Below are 19,140 nucleotides of genomic sequence, written 5' to 3' on the forward strand. Positions count from 1 at the left end.
AACCAAAGCCACCATTCTGATCCTATCCCTCTGTAACACTGTTAACCTGCAGAAAAGAATTTGTAACCCTTATTCTGTACTTCTAGGAGGCTGTGGAGTGGGGGGAGTATGAAAGGGGGGAGTGAGAAAGCAAACTAATTTTTTTTCACCATAATATGTAAGTAATGAGAGGAATAAAAGAAGAAAAGGATTGATGGCGGAATAGTATTTGGCGCCTTGCGTGGGCAGTCTCCGTAAAGCCAGAGGAGAGGTCCTATGAGCGCTGTCCATCAGAGGGCGACAAGGCACCATGGAAACAGTGGTACACTAGACGATCACATCACTGAGCGACCCAGGCAACCTTCCACCAAAGGCATCTTAAAGAGCAGGGTTAAGAACACTCACTGTTCTGGAGAAAACTCCCCCAAATTTGGAAACAAAAATCTCATTTTACTTAGAAACAAGCCAGAAACAAAGTTATTTGAGTGAGCGAGGTACAGAAGTGAAGGAGGAAGATGGCGAGTACCATGACAAAGATTTTTGCCTCTTTCCCTTCAGGAGGCACCAAAGGTTCAGTTTCCCAATTGGAGAGGGTAACATTTTGATTTTGCCACTGGGTAGACGCTGTTGAAGACCTAAGAAATTTCTCCTTTGGGGACACACACACACTTTTCATTTTGTGAGGAGCAAACCCATGTGCATTTGATTACTCGCCCATATTTACATATTACAGTTTGCTTTTGCTTGGTGTGGTTGAGTTGGTTCATTCCTAGCAGCCCTGAAGATGCCAGCTCCTCCTGGCCCTCTGTCCGTCCAATCACCACATGCCTTTAATCTCGGTCATCACCTAGTCCAATTGGATTCAGTGAGATTCAGGAAGCTGGCCAGTTTTTCTCCTTTCCAATGCTTCTTTTAAGGGTGTGTCTGCATTTCTGCTCTGAAATCATGGACATTTGGGGGAAGCGATCTGTGCTTGTGTGTTCATTCTGGATAACAGGCTATGTTATTACTACCCCCTCTCCCTGCCCCAAGGCACTTCTCTTTGAGGTCTAGGACCTTAAATAGAGAGATCTGAAAGTACCAAGTGGAATAACAGGTATGCCTTAAATCTGTATTTTACTATCTGCTGATCAGTTTCCAATTACCCAAAACTCATAACATCCAGGTGGATACAGAAAGGAAAACACACCTCCTGGTCACCATTCTCTTACCCATTTTGTCCTGAGTCACTATGAAAGATCGCAGAAACACTTAAAAAAAAAAAACCAAAAAACAAAAAAACAGAGTTGCTGAAATCAAATAACACAGTGGGACCTGAGGGACGGATGAGAAAATTATCTCTCACTTCAACAAGAACTGATTGTCATTCTGGCCTCAGACGAGAAGAATGGATTTTCTTGTTTCAAAATCCAAATTTATGCTGAAACAGCAATGAGCCTGATACATCCCCATGTACCTTGCACAATCCTTTATACTGATATATATTCTTCCTTGGAGGTGTAAGATGCGAAGCCCAGAGGCAAAGATTTACAGCAAGTTGTGCCAATACTTCCCCCAGAAAAGGTCACAGCCCTTGAGTCAGCGCCCCCTAGTGGGCTCCGGGTCATGTATTTAAGGGCTTGCGGAGCTCACCTTTTGACATTTCCAGAGAAGGGAAGGGACCAAACCGCCCTCGCCCCTTTGCCACTCCTCTTGGTCCCTGATAATACGGGGCCATTCTATGCCTTTTTACGGAAAGAATCGCCCCTCGCCTCTGTTGACAAATATCACTTTCCATAAAATGTGCGGCAACATTGTGTGAGCCCAGTCCACTCCTAATCAGCACAAAATTTCTAGGCTTCAGCAGCAGCCTGGTGCTGGGGATTTGAAACTGCCCTGCAGCGTGTAACATTTTCTAAAAGCTAATAATCGATGGCGCTCTGTAAGGGTCAGCCAGCTTCTCTTTGTGCCATATAGATAGAGCGGAACGGATCTTCTTACCTGATTTGCTAGTTCCCGGTTGTGTGGCAAGTGTCCTAAAATGACCAGCACAGGATGGGTGCACCCAGTCTGGCCCTCCTCCAAATAATGGAACATTCAACCATAGATTTTTAAGCTCTGTGCTTGAGTAAGAGGAACGTGAGTTTATTTTCACAAGTAGTTTTGGTTATCTCCTTTTTTTTTTTTTTTTTGGAGAAAGAAATGGGGGTACAGAGGATGTTCCTGTTCCCAGGTCTAGCTCCAGGGCCTGGGCTGCTTTGAGTAGCCCATGTGGCTGAATTTGAGAGAGCCCAGGGCAGACTGGGAGCAGTCCAGCTAAAGACTGGAAATGGTGACTAGTGAGATCATTGCTTCAACGTTTGGACTTTGGAGAGCAAAGTTGAAAAGGATGGCGTAGTCAGCTCCGTGCATTGTCAGTAGTAGCTTGATTAGAGTACTGGGATGCATGGGAGTGCTCTGGGGAGAGTCAAAACAGGGAAGGCAGAAAGCAGACCAGTTAGAAAACCTTTCTGATGGTCCAGGTGAGAGTGCCGGTGATCATGGGAAAGGAATAGAATCAACAAAACTTGGCAGTGAATTTCATGGGCTGCGGTTATCAAGGGAGAGGGGTCTGTAAGGTTTTTAAGCCTAGGTAATTAAGAGCTTATTGATATATCAGCAGAAGTAGAGGCAGAGCAAGGAGCAGGCATGGGGTGGAGGACTTAGTTAGCACTTAGTCTGGTTAGCATAGCTCTCCATTTCTCCAGCAGAGAGGCACGTGCCAGACCAAGTCGCATTGCTGCCTGACTAACAAATTCGTGAAGCATTGTCTGAGTTTCCAAATAGTGCTGTCTTGGGCTCACAGATGAATGTTCCACTAGAATTATGATTGAATTTATAACTCACTTCATTTTATGCCAACACACAAAATTGCAGACACACAGGCAATATACAGACATGATTTGAGGTTGCTAACCTTCTGCCTAGAACAAGAAATAAATATTTTAAGAATTCTAATTGGAACCTTTAGTAGGACTGACTATATGCAAATCACATATGGATTCAGTTTTAAAGGTCAATTTTAAACTCCTCAAAAACAAGAACATAACTATGCGATTATTTTTGTACAGTGCCTAGTATGGGAAAAATACCTCTGCGATGTTTTCTGGGAATGAAAGTGTTTTTTCCTCCCATTAATCTCTACCCCAAAGTACTACTCACAGACAAAGGTACATACAGAAAGTTCCAGTCACTTCACATGTGGAGAAACGCCTTTGTCTTGCCAAGAGCTAATTTTATATTGCCCTGTGAATTAAAGTTTTATTTGGTTTCTTTTTTTTTTTTAAGCAGTCCCACTCCAATTATGGATTTCTTTAGAAATGTCATGTTTTGGGCCTCGTGCAATATAAGCAAGTCTTCCCATTGGGGTTTTCCAAAACCATGTTGATTGGAATACCTCCCATAAATTCCCAAAGGATAATACCGGTAACTGTGCGTGTGTGTGTATGGAAAGTCTTTGCCAAATAAATGAACAAATAAATAAAGAATGACTCCACATTGAAATCAGATATAAGTTTTTATTTACTTGTTTATTCTGTTAAGTGCAGGTAAAGGGGATGGAACCCAGGACCTTGTGCGTGGTGAGCATGCCACCACTGAGCTATCCCCTCCCCACCGAAATCAGAGATAAATCTGAAAATTAAGATCATTATTCAAATGGAGTATTTCAAAGTGTCCACGTATTTAGTGCCAAGAGTACTAATTACCCAATTATGATTGATAATTACTCAACGATTATTGACATTTTCCCAGTATTCTTTGGATGGTGCATACCATGTAGACCCAACAACAGGCTCTATCTAATAAACAAATTTTTATTGAACACTTACTTTATGTGCTATAACTTTTATAGATTTATTATGTCACTTAATACTTGTAAATAATCCAGAGGTCAATATCAGATAGTTTCATTATAAAAATGGCAAGATTAAGGGACTTGTCTTGGGAAGTCACCATTTGGGAAATGGTGGTGCCCAGAACCAGAACCAAAGCCCGTTTGACTCCCAAGTTTACCTCCTAATCTCCGCGCGATATTGTGTCTGTGTTCAGATGATTTGCATTCTTTCTGTTGCTCATAAAGAGTTTACTCTCACCCCCACAATGAACTCTGGGGTTTTGAAAAAAACTATTTTGCCAGAAAAAAACATGCAATCACCTTCCCACAGAGCCTCCATAGTGACCCGTTTATTGAGAGTAGGATCAACTTAAGAAACTGGAAACATTTTTATCCACTTAAAAAGTCTTTGATGCCCGCGATGTGGGTGGGTAGTGGGAAACAAAACCATTTGTCCAGCTGAACCGAGGTCAAAATAGAACTATTTATCTTGGGAACTTATGGAACAATGCAGAGAGCCAATTTCTGGCTTTCATTCTCTAGAGAGAAATTTTAAAGTCTTGCTTCACAAAGGAGATGGTACCTTGCTGTCTCCTTCTTGTTTACTTAAACAACTATACAGGAAACAGGCATTGTTGTCTTTGTAAAAGCAATTGTAAAACTTGGTAAAAGTAATGATCTCAAGACAGTGCATGGCCACAGAATGAGAACACGATGTTTCTTCCATCGTGTACACTGAAGTCATTAAGTCCATTCTGAATTCCAACTGGCCACTGTGCATGGTTAGTAAATCTGCCATTGATAACTTTGGATGACTTCCAATTTGAGGGGCTCAGTGGTCTCAGGGGAAACTCTCTCTTTCGACTTATTTCTTGCTATTTATATTCTAAGTTAAACTTAGTTTGGAAGACTTTCTTTACAGCTCTGATATGACTTGATCTTTCTTCCTGGGGTTACAGGGTAAGGTTTTGGATCACTTCCACAACAAAATGAACATTTCTGACTCTTCACTCTTGTGCAATGAAAATAACCATAAACTGGAAGTCAGGAAATTTGGGTTTAAATCTTTCTTTTCCTCTATGTGGACTTAGGCAAGACACCCAGCCTCTCAGGGTCCCATCTGTAGATCCTTTACTATTATTTCCTTTTATTCTATTTTAAAAATCCTACTTGGGCTCCTATAATTTCCTATATTATCATCAGAGAACATAGATAAAACAGTTTGGCAAAATAGCTAACACAACTATCCAAGCTACCAGGAAACCCCTTTTAAAAAAATATTCCCTGGGGCAGCATCTGTCAGCAAAGCCCTTGACCTCTTATTGTGGGCATTCCTCTGTTTCCCTGAGAGAAGAGCCACGGGCATCTGGCTCAGAGACTGATCACAGTGCAAAGGTTTCCTTCAGTTTGAATCAGAAATTCTTGGATTGCAGTGAGTACACACTAATTTCCACTCTCGTTGACCCAAAGGTAATGCCGTAAGAAGTGTGGGGTGTCCAAGGAAATCAATAACGCAATACATGGCAAATTGAATTTGGAAGGCCAGAGCAGGGGCCAGAATTCCCTCTTTGGAGCCTTATTTTTCTATGGCTGATACGGCAAGATCTAAGCTGGAGACCTCAGTTCACGGGGCCATGTGACAGGACACAGGAGCAGCCAGCTTTAGGGAAGACTGATGGGAAAGCCCAAGGGTGAGTCCCTCCGGGAACAGGAAGCAGGTACCGCTGTACCAGGAAGGCTTTCAGACACAGAATCTTTCAAGTTTCGCAGAAGCAACTGGGCTCCCCAGAGGCTGTGAAGAGGGTGTCCCGTGGAGCATGCTTCTCCCCTTCCAGATCACAGAATCCAGAGAGGAGCAGCTGTGTTGCTACGTGACTCGAATTATCACAGTAGATTCCTGTATAAGCACCCAGCTCAGATTCTCATATCATAGATTAGAGCAGAGAAAAGGAGGAGTCTATATATTCCTCTCTTTCTGAAATTCCTTTTTGTTTTCTTTGTGGTGGGATCACAGTCTTATCACTATCAAATCTTTGGATTACCTGCATCAGAATAGCATAGGGTTCTCAAAAAATACAGATTTCTGGGCTCATTACATCATTGCATTAGGTATTTTGTGAGTGTGTGTGTGTATGCGTGTGTGTGTGTGTTGGTAGGTCAGGAATCTGCATTTTTTTATCCATATCACAAATGAAGCTTGAGATCCTCTGCTTGACACTAATGTAGCAAGCTATTGAGTGCGTGAGCCCAACCACACTGCTCTCTAGTTAAAAACCATCAGTGATTCCCTTTTATTGAAGGGTCAGCTTCAGCTTAGATCAAATTACAAATGCAACACACTATTCCATGGTCCTCACGCCCACTGGTTTCCATTTTTAGATACTCAGGGTGATGCCTACTCACCGTCTGCTTCCCTGAAAAAGTCCTCCTCCATCTGTGGACCAGGCAGGCTTGAGTTTCCTTCCACTGTGTCCCTACACTGCTCTGTGCTAGGGTTTCTCAGCCTAGGCACTGTGACATTCGGGGCTGGATAAGTCTTTGCTGTGGGTGGCTGTCCTGTTCCTTGATGGATGTTAGCAGCATTCTTGGCTCCATCCACTAGATGCCAGTAGCAACCCCCGAGTTGTCAGAGCCAAAGATGTCTTCAGACATTGCCAATGTCCCCTGGGGGGCAAAACTGTACCTAGTTGAGAATAGTGCTCTGAGCTTACAAATATCACAGCCCTCACCAAATCGTGTGGAATTGGTTTGCTTGTCTATCGCCTCTGAGATTCTGGGAGTTTGCAAAAGCATATCCTTGTGCCAAAGCATAACACCTAATGCATAGTCAACATGTAATACACGTTTCCTTAGCAAAGGTACTTCACTGAGGTACTAGCTGTCAGCAGACCTAGATTTTGGCTAGTCTTGGCTGGATCTAGTGCTTAAAATGTGGTGACTGTGGACCAATCAATTAGCATCTCTGTTCCTCAGTTTCTCACATTTGGAAAATGAAGATAGTAAAGGAGACTCTCATGCCTTCGGGTTGTATGTGGACGGAATGCCACTGGGTATGTAAAATTGTAAAGTGCAGAAGGAAGCCTGGTTAAGGCGACGTGTCCTGACGGAGACGAGCTGCTGTCACATTTGCATCCTCTGGGCACAGAGTCAGGATAGGGCTGGAAGTTCAGGTCTACGCAAACAATACAACGCTCTATAGTAACACCTGGAGGATTCCTTTAATGTGGAGTATTCTACATATAAGAAACCTTGTTGAAATGATTGAACCTGCTGTTGGGAATGAGGCCACCTCAATTCCTAAGCATGCTGCTGTACAACGCACCGTGGAAACCCTAAAGGGCCAACTCTTGGCTCCCTGTCCCAGATCCTGAAAAAGACGCAGCCAGGCCTGACCCTTCTCGGCTCTAGGTCTGTCTGACGTTCTGCATCCTTAGGGGGCTGCCAAGCCGATTCTCTGAGTCCTATTCTGCTCTGTGCTGGGACTGTGGCTGCCTTGTCTCCTGAGATTTTTGTATTAGTGGAAGGAAATTAGCAGGTTTTGTATCTACAACTGCACAGAATGCTGGTGTTAGTAGGGAGTCAGTCTCATCCACTCTTCGTAGAGGTTTTTTTCTCCTCTAATGCACCCTACAGGATGCCTGTCCAGTTATTTATTACCTTCAAGAAGGCTCTTTCTCTCTGTTTCTCCCTCTGCTCACCTACTGTATGACGTCCTTTCACCCTGGGCGTTCCACTGCTGTTTCCTCTGTGTCTCCCAACACTGTGGTGGGCTGCTTTACATCTCGTCCCCCTCCTTTTTAGCAGAATTAATTAGTTTCCAGATTGAGTTCAGCTGAGAAAATGTGGGCTTGGAGACTTGTGTGTGTGTGTGTGTGTGTGTGTGTGTGTGTATGTGTGTGTGTGTCTGTTTACCACCAATCAACTCCCCTCCAGCTGCAGCCAGCCAGGGCATCCTTGTTAACCATTTCATGCCCCTAACATGTAGGCTTCAAGAGCACTTACAAAGTGTAAAATTCTATACAAAGAAGTCAAAAAGTCCCAATCACAGGTACTGTTAGGGCTGCAAGAGGGCTTGATAACCATCCAGTCTAGCTCTTCCATTTTAAATTTGAGAACACTGACCAGGTTATCCAACTCGTACCATTTTCTTTGGAGTTTCTGACCATCCCAAAAAGCCAATCTGAATCATTCTGTTACTTTTAAAATGCATCACAGCTCATCTCTATTTTCCAACTTTTTCTCTACTTTGTGATCCTCTCTTTAAGCTTAAAATAATAATTTCCTTTCAATATTGGGTTTGGGGATGTCTCCTCTGAAATAGGTGATAGAGTTTTTTTTTAAATAGTGGGTTTTGTGTATTTTTACAGTAGCACTTGGTTAAGAGCAATGAACAGGATTTCTCCTCTTCCCACTCAAGAGAACTACCTTTTTCCATACAAATTAAAAATAACACTATTCTGTTCCAAATTTTTTTTCTTACAATTTCTTTTAAAAATGTCTTAGGCAGATTACTGGGATTTGTTTGTAAAAAGACTGCTCTTGGGAAGGGATAAATTTGGGAGTTTGAGATTTGCAAATGTTAGCCACTATATAGAAAAATATATGAAAAAGCAAATTTATTCTGTATAGCACAGAGAACTATATTCAATATCTTGTAATAACCTTTAATGAAAAAGAATATGGAAACAAATATATGTATGTATACACATGACTGGGGCATTGTGCTATACACCAGAAATTGACACATTGTAACTGACTATATTTCAATTAAAAAATTTTTTTTAATGACTGCTCTTAAGAAAATTTGCACTGCTCATTAGCCACTGCAATTTTTCTACTTGCTCTCCCTCTCTGTTTGTCTAACTGCAGCACTCAGGGACAGTTTTACTGAGAAGCTTGGCAGTCTGCTGCAGCCTGAGAGTCCACGATTGTTCACTGCTGATCAAAACCAGGGTTTCCTTAGGAACTCAGATCAGTGGGGGAAAAATAAGTAAAATGAGGAAGGAGAGACTGATAGAGCATTTCAAAAAAAATTTTTGAGCACCTAACTTGAAGAACCAGGAAGCAACAGTCCCTCCTGCCACGCACACCATCCCTAATCCGTTCTACCTAAAATTCCTTTGCATTGTGGGCTTTCTTTTTCATTTTAATAATTGTATTTTAAATTAGGCTTCTAAGAAAGGAGGTGACATTTCTTATTCTTTTCAGAGTGGCCTGGGAAATGCTACATTGATGCACCTGAGGGGGGGAAAAATAGGAGAACAAGATCTCTTGTCACTTTGTTTTGGAATCAATGCTCCAAATAATAACCAAAAGCAAAAATCCACTGGTGTGTCCGTGAACAGGATGCTGGGCCAGTCAGGTCAGCCAACAGCCCCCGAGATGTTCTCCTGTGGGCTCTACGCCGCAGCTGCAGGCCCCTAGAGCAATCGATAATGTAGGACAGAATGACCAGGACTATGATGGCAAAGAACATCAGAGTGAAAAGACCCAGCACTGTGGAGCCTTTGGCCAAGGGAGTCCTTGGATTCCAGGGAAATGCGAGCTGTGAGCAGGGCAGTTGCAGTCAGTGGAGAGAAATGGCTCCCTCTTCCCTCCACTGCTCAGCCCTCCTTTTCCCCTCCTCCTCCTACCAGGGCCTGAGACTCAGGGATGCTGCAGCTCCATCAGCAGCTTACTTCCCTCCTCCCCCTCCCTTCACAGCCAGCCAATCACAAAGCCCGGAGGAGGAGGTAACCAGGGAACTGCTTCCTTCAGATCAGGCAGAACTGAAGCTCAGTTACTCCCTAGGAAACCAATCCCATCCCTTGGCATCTAAATGGAATCTGCATTCTGATCTCTATCCAGATGCCTAAGGAATGAATCCTCCTGAGTGCCTTTCTTCTCCCTTTCCCCTCTCACACACCCTGGGCAAATTATCTCAGAAAAATGATGGTTGGGAATTGGACAGGCTGGCCACCTGCAAGTTATAACAGTCATGTCATGGAGGGACATGGACAACAGTCATGTGTGAGTCTCAGCTGGCATCTGGCAATGGAGCTAACACTCATGGGATTCCTAAACTGTCAGACATCACACATGTGGCGTAATTTTTTAGAACAATTCAATTTATTTAAAACAAAACAATTCACCCATCCTTCCACCCCAACCATCAATCTCTTCTCTGTATTTATGAGCTTGCTTGCTTTCACTGAGTAAGTACTTAAAAGAAAAAGCAAAAGACCCCCTGCGTCAAAACCCTTGACTGTTTCCTAAAAGAAAGAGTACTTTAGGGCAAAAACAAAAAGAATACGATATAATCTCACCACATTGCTTTATGTTTCACGTTTTCAGTGTGTGTCTCTAAACTGACATGTGGAAATCACCAAATCTAGATTAATTTATCCAGGAACCAGAGATGTGAATTATAACGGCAAATCCCATTAAGAAAAAAATGGAGAACCAAAATTATTTGATTTGTATTGGATTTAGCTATTGTTCATATCGTGTGGCTCTTCCGTGGGGCCAAGGTGTTAGTTATTTATGAAAATTTCTAGATTATTAGAGAGACAGCATAGGAAATTAGGATGCCAGACACACAGGCCCGGCTAAGAGAATCTCTCATTTTACCACGTTCCATAAACCACTCAGCCTATTTGCTCCCTTATCCGTAAAAGAAGGATCTGTTTTACAGGATGCTGTATGAAATGAAATAATAAATCTGAAAGCATTTAATAAACTATAAGATGGTCTGCAGCTGTGAGATTTTATCAGTTTTGTGGACTTCTTCTTTAACCAAAATCCTACCAAAACTGTGTTAATCTGTTTACAATGTTTACAATGTCTGGTGAAACACCCAAATGCGTTCCATGTAGGAGACTACCGTATATAATGAGGATGTCAGTGCCTGGCACAAAATGGGCACTCAGTTATTTTTAGTTCCCTTTACCTACTGCAAATACGTGCTTTGACGCTCTAGGTAACACATCACCAAACGTTTTGCCACATAAGTGATAACCAAACTGTAATTATGCTTCTCTGAGCTTTTTGAAATTTTCTTGGATAAATGAATGGAAAGGAAATCAAAACAATCTTTATGTGATAAAAACTCTCGACCTACTCACACACTAGCTTTTCCCCTCACTTCCTTCTGTTTCTTCTTGCGCCCTCTACCGACTGCACATTTGTATTGATTTAGCAAATTGAACTGTTTTTCCCTCCAGTCTCTGACTGAAAGCCTGTGACTGTGATTAATATGTATGCTATTTTTCTCACAAAAAATGGGATCATGCTGCATCTAATTTTTACAAACTTGCTTTTAGCACTAACCATATATGGCAAACATCTTTGCATGTCAATAAATGGACCATCAATGGCTACATAGTGTTCCGTGGCAAGGATGTACCATAATATCTTTATGAGTGCACATGCAGTCGGCTTCAGCTTTTCTCATCGCTGGTTTTTGAGTTTCCTTATATGTCTCATGTTCTCCGTGAAGATGTGTTAGAAACTAGAGCCAACATTGATAACAATCCATAATTAATATTGGAGGCTAAAATGATACACTAGCATTCAAGATCATTATATACTATATTGTTAAATATTTCTCCTGCCCCTTTCGGCTCTCTGCACTGCTTATCCTTTTCTACTCAATCACATCAAGGTACATTTATCATAAAAGAAGTTGTGATATATTTTTACAATGGAATACTACTCAGTGATTTTAAAAAAAGAATAAAATAATACCATTTGCAGCAACATGGATGGACCTGGAGATCATCATTCTAAGAGAAGTAAGCCAGAAAGAGAAAGAAAGATACCATATGATACCACTTATATGTGGAATGTTGAAAAAAAAAAAGAGAAGAAAAGAGAACACTAATGAACTCATCTACAAAACAGAAACAGACTCACAGACATAGTAAACAATCTTATGGTTACTGGGGGAAAGGGAGTGGGAAGGGATAAATTTGGGAGTTTCAGATTTGCAAATGATAACCACTATAAATAAAAATAGAGAAAAAACAAATTTCTTCTGTATAGCGCAGGGAACTATATTAAATATCTTGTAATAACCTTTAATGAAAAAGAATACGAAAACACATATATATATGCATGACTGGGACATTATGCCATGTACCAGAAACTGACACACTTTAACCGACTATACTTCAATTAAAAAATAAAAATTAAAAAGATACATTTATCATAAGAGCAATCACTTAAAATGATTTGAAATCTTGTTCTCAGTAAGACCCAAGAAGCTATTTCATCTCCCCAACGAGGGTTGGTAGTCATAAAGACGGACAAATCTGAGGTCTGGAAAGCCTGGGTGAAAATTAGAAATATGTTTGCCATGTTGAACCCCCAGTAAAAGAATGAATGTCCTATATTTTACTGAAAAAATTTCAATTAATGAAACTGAAGAAAAACTTGAAAGGTCTCTCAAGATTCATGGGGAAAAGAATAACTGAAAATAATGAAAGGGACAGAAAAGAAATAAGGAGTCCAAAAGGTATAGTTATGCAAAGCACGAATTCCAGAGCAGGAAATGAAACCAAGAGAACACAAACAAAACTTACACAACAACAGAAGAAGAAGTTTTTGAGTGAAAAATATTTAAGTTTGAAGCTCTAAAGAGGTTCACTAAAAATAAAGGAAACATATGCTTAGGTACACCCAAGCAAAATTCTTGATTGTAAAAGACAAATCAAACTTTCTACATGAATTGAGGCTTTTAAAACAAAAAATTGTATTTTCTAGAGAAGAACACAAGTCAAGCTATTCTCCCTAAAGCTAAATGCTAACCCTCACTGTTTACAGAATTTTGAGGCTGGGTCAAAGTTAAGAACTCAAGAATAGTAAAGACATAGTTTAAAAGAACTAAATTGAACAATAAAAGCATGGCTTTGAAGCATTTTGCACGTGTGATAATACAATCCTTCAAAGAGGAGATGCATGTTATAAACCACAGCAGTAATAAATAATCTAGGTTATCATTCAATGATAGGCTTCAAAGGTTCATGAAAGGCAATATAAAATCACTATATTTTTTCTTTTTGATGAGATTAACATTTTTAATTGAAGTATAGTTGATGTACAATATTATGTAAGTTACAGATCTACAATATAGTGATTCACAATTTTTAAATGTTATAGTTCATTTATAATTATTATAAAATATTGGCTATATTCCCCATGTTGTACAATATATCCTTGTAGCTTATTTTATACCTAATAGTTTGTACCTCTTAATTCCCTACCCCTTTTTGCCCCTCCCCCTTTCCCTCTTCTTCCCTGCTGGTAACCACTGGTTTGTTCTCTATATCTGCTAGTCTGCTTCTGTTTTGTTATATTCACTAGTTTAACTTATTCTGAAGATTTCATGTATAACTGATATCATACAGTATTTGTCTTTCTCTGTCTGACTTATTTCACTTAGCATAATGCCCTCCAAATCCATCCAGATTGCTGCAAATGGCAAATTTTCACTCTTTTTTATGGCTAAATAGTATTCAATTGTATATATATACCACATCTGCTTTATCCATTTATCTGTTGATGGACACTTCCTTTTCACCCATAGGAAGTTTGTTTCCCTATCTTGGCAATTGTAAATAATGCTTCCATGATCATTGGGGTGGGGTGCTTGTGTCTTTTCAAATTAGTGCTTTGTTTTGTTTTGTTTTGTTTTTTCAAATATACACCAGGAGTAGAATTTCTTGGTCATATAGTAATTCTGTTTTTAGTTTTCTGAGAAACCTCCATACTGTTTCCACAGTGGCTGCACTGATTTACATTCCCACCAACAGTGTATAAGGGTTTGCTTTTCTCCACATCCTCGTCAACATTTGTTATTTGTGTTCTTTTGATATAGCCATTCTGACAGGTGTGAGGTTTTGATTTGCATTTCCTTGATGACTCACAACGTTGAGCATCTTCTCTTGAGCCTGCTGGCCATCTGCATTTCCTCTTTAGAAAAATATCTATTCTCCTCCTCTTCCCATTTTTCAATCAGGCTGTTTGTTCTTTTGATGTTGAGTTGTATGAGCTGTTTATATATGTTGGCTATTAATCCCTTGTCAGTCACATCATTTGCAAATATTTTCTCCTATTCAGTAGGTTGTCTTTTCATTTTGTCAACTTTTTTTTTTGTTCTTGATGCTAACACATATGATCTGTGTATTCAAAACCCTAGCCATTAGTAGAATGTTTTCTTCTATTTTTCCTTCTTTTGTAAGACAGGTAGGTGGATAGGATGTATGTCTTCTGTTTTAGTGATCTATGGGTGCTTAATGAACCACCCTGAATCTTGAAGGCCTAAAACAACAGCCATTATTCATTTTGCTTGTGTATCCGTAATTTAGGTAGGGCTCAGTGAGGACCACTCGCCTCTGCGATATGCTCAGAGGGACAGCTCAATGAAGCATGGAAAGGTTGGGCTACAGTATCTGCTTTCAAGATGACTCACGTGGCTGACAGGCTAGTGCTAACTGCCAGCTGGGAACTCAGCCAGGGCTGTGGGCCAGGGGTCTCAGAGCCCCTCCAAGGCGTTGTCTTCATAGGCTGCTAGGGCTTCCTCATGTCATGGTGTCTGGGTCCTGAGACAGATTTCCAAGGGAAAAGGAAGCAGTACTATCTTCTATGATCTGCTCTCGGAACTCACAGAACGTCACTTCTGATGTGGTCAGAAGCTCACCCTGCTTCAGAGTGAGGGGGCACAGACTTTACCTCTTGGTGGTAGAAGCGTCAAAGTCACATCGTAAGAGATTACGTGGGATGAGAGATACTGTTGTAGCCATTTTTTTTTTCAGAAAATACAATTGTCTACCTTCATATCACCAAAAGGGAAGGATATTTTAAAATCTCCACATACATGGCCTTATTTACCTTAGTAGGTATGAGAAATGGCTGGGCTCAGAAAGATCTGGATTTGAATCCTCACTGTGACATTTACTTTCTTTGCATCTGTGGACATTTCACTTAGCCTTTTAAAAAACTATTTGTTAAATGGAAATGTTGAGACACAGCTCACAGGGTTTGCAGTGAGAAAACTGCTGAGCATAATCCCTGACTCATAAATAGCCAATACATGATCATTTAAACAAAGACAAGGGTGACGGTGACACCACTGTTTACATTGTTTCAGAAGTTCTAGTGCAGATCAACAGAATTTTTATGTTAATTCACTCAACTGGTATTTACATGCAGATGTATGTTCATAACTGGGGATGCAGTGGATAGGTCTCTGCAGTGAGTTTGTGCTCTGATGGAGAAGATAGATGTTCAGCTAAATATAGATCAAGACTGATGCTGGAAAGCAAATAGCATTTATTTATTTACTTTGTATTGTTTTCCTCCTGCCCCCACTGGGGCACACAGGTTCAATCCAAGTGGAAATACACTTTAAAAAGAAAAAAGAAATACACTTCATACAGCTAAAAAGCAAAGGGCTGAGATAGCAAATAAAAGAGACTGGGGAAGAGAGTCTGTGGAAGGAAGATTTCGGCTGCTACCCGAAGGTGGAGAATGAGTGAAGAGGGTGGGAGGAGTAGTTGAGGCAGAGAAAAGAGTGATGGCTATGTTTCCATGGAGATGGAGCTGCAGGAAGGGCCAATCAGATGGCAGAGGCCTCTGTAGGCCATGGGAAGAAGTTTGAATGTTATTTAATGTACTGTGAAGCCAGTGGATGATTGTAAGGAGGGGAGTGACAGGGTGACTCAGCATTTTAATACAGCTCTCTGTCTCTGTGTGGGGAGTGGACTCCAGTAGGGAGACCCATCAGAAGGTCACTGGGCACTCGATTGAACAGTGACGGTGGTGGCTTTGGCTAGGTGGGCAGTACAGTTAGAAAGAAGTGAACAAATCCAAGCTATGTGGGAAACAGAAATAGCAGAAACTGTTAACAAATTCTACCTGAGGTTTGAAGGAAAGAGAGGAGTATCACTAAGATTTTTAAACCTCCAAATAAATCTGATCTATCCTCAGTAGTGAGACAGCGAGTAGAAGGGACCCAGATGAGAGCATCGTCTACAATCCCAGAGAAAGAGAGTCAGGTGTTGGATCCAAATTTGAGAGCTCCACTATAAAAGAGGATTCCAGGGGTACAGAAAAAAAAAGGCGTCGATATTTATGCAGACTAATACAAGAATGGGGATCACAACCCAAGTGAAACCCTAGACTCCTGGTCTCAAATGTCCAAGTCCTGAACTCGGATACCTGCAGTGATTAGTCAGGAAGGAACTTGTAATACAACACTTCCAGCTAGTCTCTGGAATCCCCTTACTGGAAGGAAGGTGCTTGATGACTTTATTCTCTGATCCCTTCCAGGATTCAAGCAAATCTCATTTTATGAACGATCATTTTCATTTAGTAAAGTTCACCTGACGTATATGCTTTTAACAGACAAAACTATAAACTCATCTTTCCTAACACCTAATTTGCATGTTTTATTACATTTATATTAGCAGGCAAAATACACTAGGGACCCTTGGTCTGCATGGATGTGTGACATCATGATTTGACTAACTGGATAACCAAGTTATTATCTGAGTTATTACCTCTTTGTACCTCAATTTTCTCATCTATAAAATAAAAATGGTGGATTAGTTAATATACGGCATATACATCAAATACTATCCTGATTAATTGAGTTAATGTGGACAATAAGCTAAAGATGAGAATTTGCATGTCATTTTTCTGCCCTACTGTAGCTGTTACTGCCATAAAAGCATAAAATCTCATACTTAAGGAGGATTCAGATATTGTCTTTCATTTACTCTTTTATCTGTTAATGTAGTCATTTGTTTGATAAATATTGATCAATGTTCAGTAAATACCTATCAATAAATGAGTACATGAATAAATTAATAAAAGAATGAATTAAAGGTGATATCTAAATCCTGCTTACAGTATTAAATTTTATAGTTTTATGGCTATAACGGTTCATAGAGAGTCTTTTAGGAATGGGAATCTTTACAGATATAATTGGGTTAGAATTAATGTTCACTCCTTCTTGTCTATAGATCCTACATCAGTAGTAGGTGACCTAGACATGAGAAAATGGGTTCTAGAATCCAACAGAACTGGCTCAAAACCTCAGTTCTGCCTTTGACCTACCCATGTGGCCTTGGACAAGTTCCTTTACTTCCCTAAGCTTCAGTTTCTTCATATAAAATCTGGGGATTATAATAGTACTGATTTCAAAACTGGTATTGTTGAAACAGAGCAGGGCCCTTTGGGGCCTTCCCAGGGCAGATCCCCCACCCATGTCCTCTGCCTGCCTCTTGTCTGGAGAGAAAGTTTGGCCAAAGAATAAGCTTAATTGGGAATAAGAAAATACAAATAAAGGGAAATAGGCAAGCAAAACAAAATAATAATAGTTTAGTCATTAAACAAAGTCAAGGACATTTAGTTCCTCCTCAAGGGCTATAGATAATATTCTGAGCTGTATCCTTTGAGCTGTTCTGTAGCTACTGAAACCCCTATCAGGTAGAAAAAGTTAACCACATAATGACCAGACTGTAGCCATGACAGAAGCTGCCACCATTCTGAGAAGTGGCCTCAAAGAAATGGAAACACACCAACCCTGGAACTGAAGATTAATGCACTTAAAATAGTCAAGATGGTACAGATCAGACCACCACGTGACTAACTTCAAGATGACAATCAGAGGACGATCAAGATGACCATGCTGTTCTGCATGTAGCCCCCTCCCTCTGCCTTCACATCCCTGAAACTCCCCTTGAAAAGCTCTTGCCACTGATCTGCAGTGGGGAGTTGGCCTTCGGACACAAGTCCACCTTCTCTCCCCCATCCCCTTCCCAAACCCATTGCCAGTCTCTGGAATAAAGCAAACTTTTCTTTCTACCAGACTTGCCTTTCAAGGGCTGAGCAGCCAGACCTGAGTTTTGGTAACATTGTAAGGATTAAATGAAAACACTTAGCATACTTTCAGTCATAATGAGCACTCCGCAGACTTAATCTATTATTAGCCAACTTATAGGTTACTATTTTATGAGCTTTGGAGCCTGGTATCAACGACATACCCCTCTTCTGCTTCTCCATTGCCCTATCAAGAGGGAACCCTGGAGCATTTTAATAGGAGCAGACAATCAACAGCACAAGTTGAGTAGAGTAGAGCTGCAGTGATTTGGATGGCCTTTGAAACAGATTAACAGCAGCTCAGACATAGAATTTCACGTTAAATATTGAGACAATGCACTTCCTAATGTTTACTTTCTCTTTACAGAGCACTTTCATTTGTACTATTATATTTACATCACTGTTAAGTAAACAGGTTTAAAAAATCAAAGTGATTTGCCTGGTCCTTAAAGTCACCAGAACCCAGATCTTTTGATTGCGAAGCTGGTTTCTGTGACCAAGATAGACTTGGGAATCCACAAATGAAGTTAGTTCTGTCCTGTAAAAAACAACCCGAGTGAAAGGAATCAGTTCTGATCTTTACACAGATGTTTTATCTAGGGTACCCTATATTTCATTTTTCAGTTGCTTGGTGCCTAGCAACTTTTACTAGCAAGTAAGAACAGATATTCGTTTAGTCTCCAAATTATAAACAAAAATAAAAACACTGATCAATCACAACAGATAATTCATGTGCTTCCTGTGCAAAGTTCAGCATTTGTGAATATTCAGCATTCATTCATTCATTCATCAGAGTATCCCAGAACAGTGTTTGGCTTTTTATTCCACTATTAATGGCAATTATAGTACTACACTTTTATTAGAATTATTTCTTGTATTTGTTTAAATTACACACATTTCAAGTATACAGAGAAAGGCAGAGAATATTATGACATTCACGAACCCACCACCTAGCACATACATTAATATTGTACCTTATTTGCTTCATAATTTTTTGAAGAAATAAAATGTTATACTGAAGTTAACAGGAATCCTCCCCACACACAGTCTCCGTTTTCAGAGCATATGTATGGTCTTTAAACATTATAAAATATCTTACTCTCTACTCCTTTTGCAACTTGCTCTCTTCACTTGTCAGTGTCTTCAAGATTTATTCATGATTTACAGGTAGATTCTTTTTTAATTTCAAAAACTGTGTAATAAATAAGCCACAATTTATTTATTTATTTTCTAGTTGGTGGATAGTCATGTTTTCCCCCTTTTTATTTCACCCCTAAAACAATGCACATCCTTACACAATATTCGCAGCTCTCTCAGGCATACTGGTAGAAGTTGTGCCAGACAATGTGCACTCTCAAGTTGAACAGATCTTTTCAAGCTGTTTTTCAAACTGTCACTTACACTTTTTAACCAGAGTATTTTATGGAAGAGCTATCATTTCCCTG

Source organism: Camelus dromedarius, chromosome 16 (assembly GCF_036321535.1).
Source record: "Camelus dromedarius isolate mCamDro1 chromosome 16, mCamDro1.pat, whole genome shotgun sequence".
Classification (NCBI taxonomy): domain Eukaryota; kingdom Metazoa; phylum Chordata; class Mammalia; order Artiodactyla; family Camelidae; genus Camelus; species Camelus dromedarius.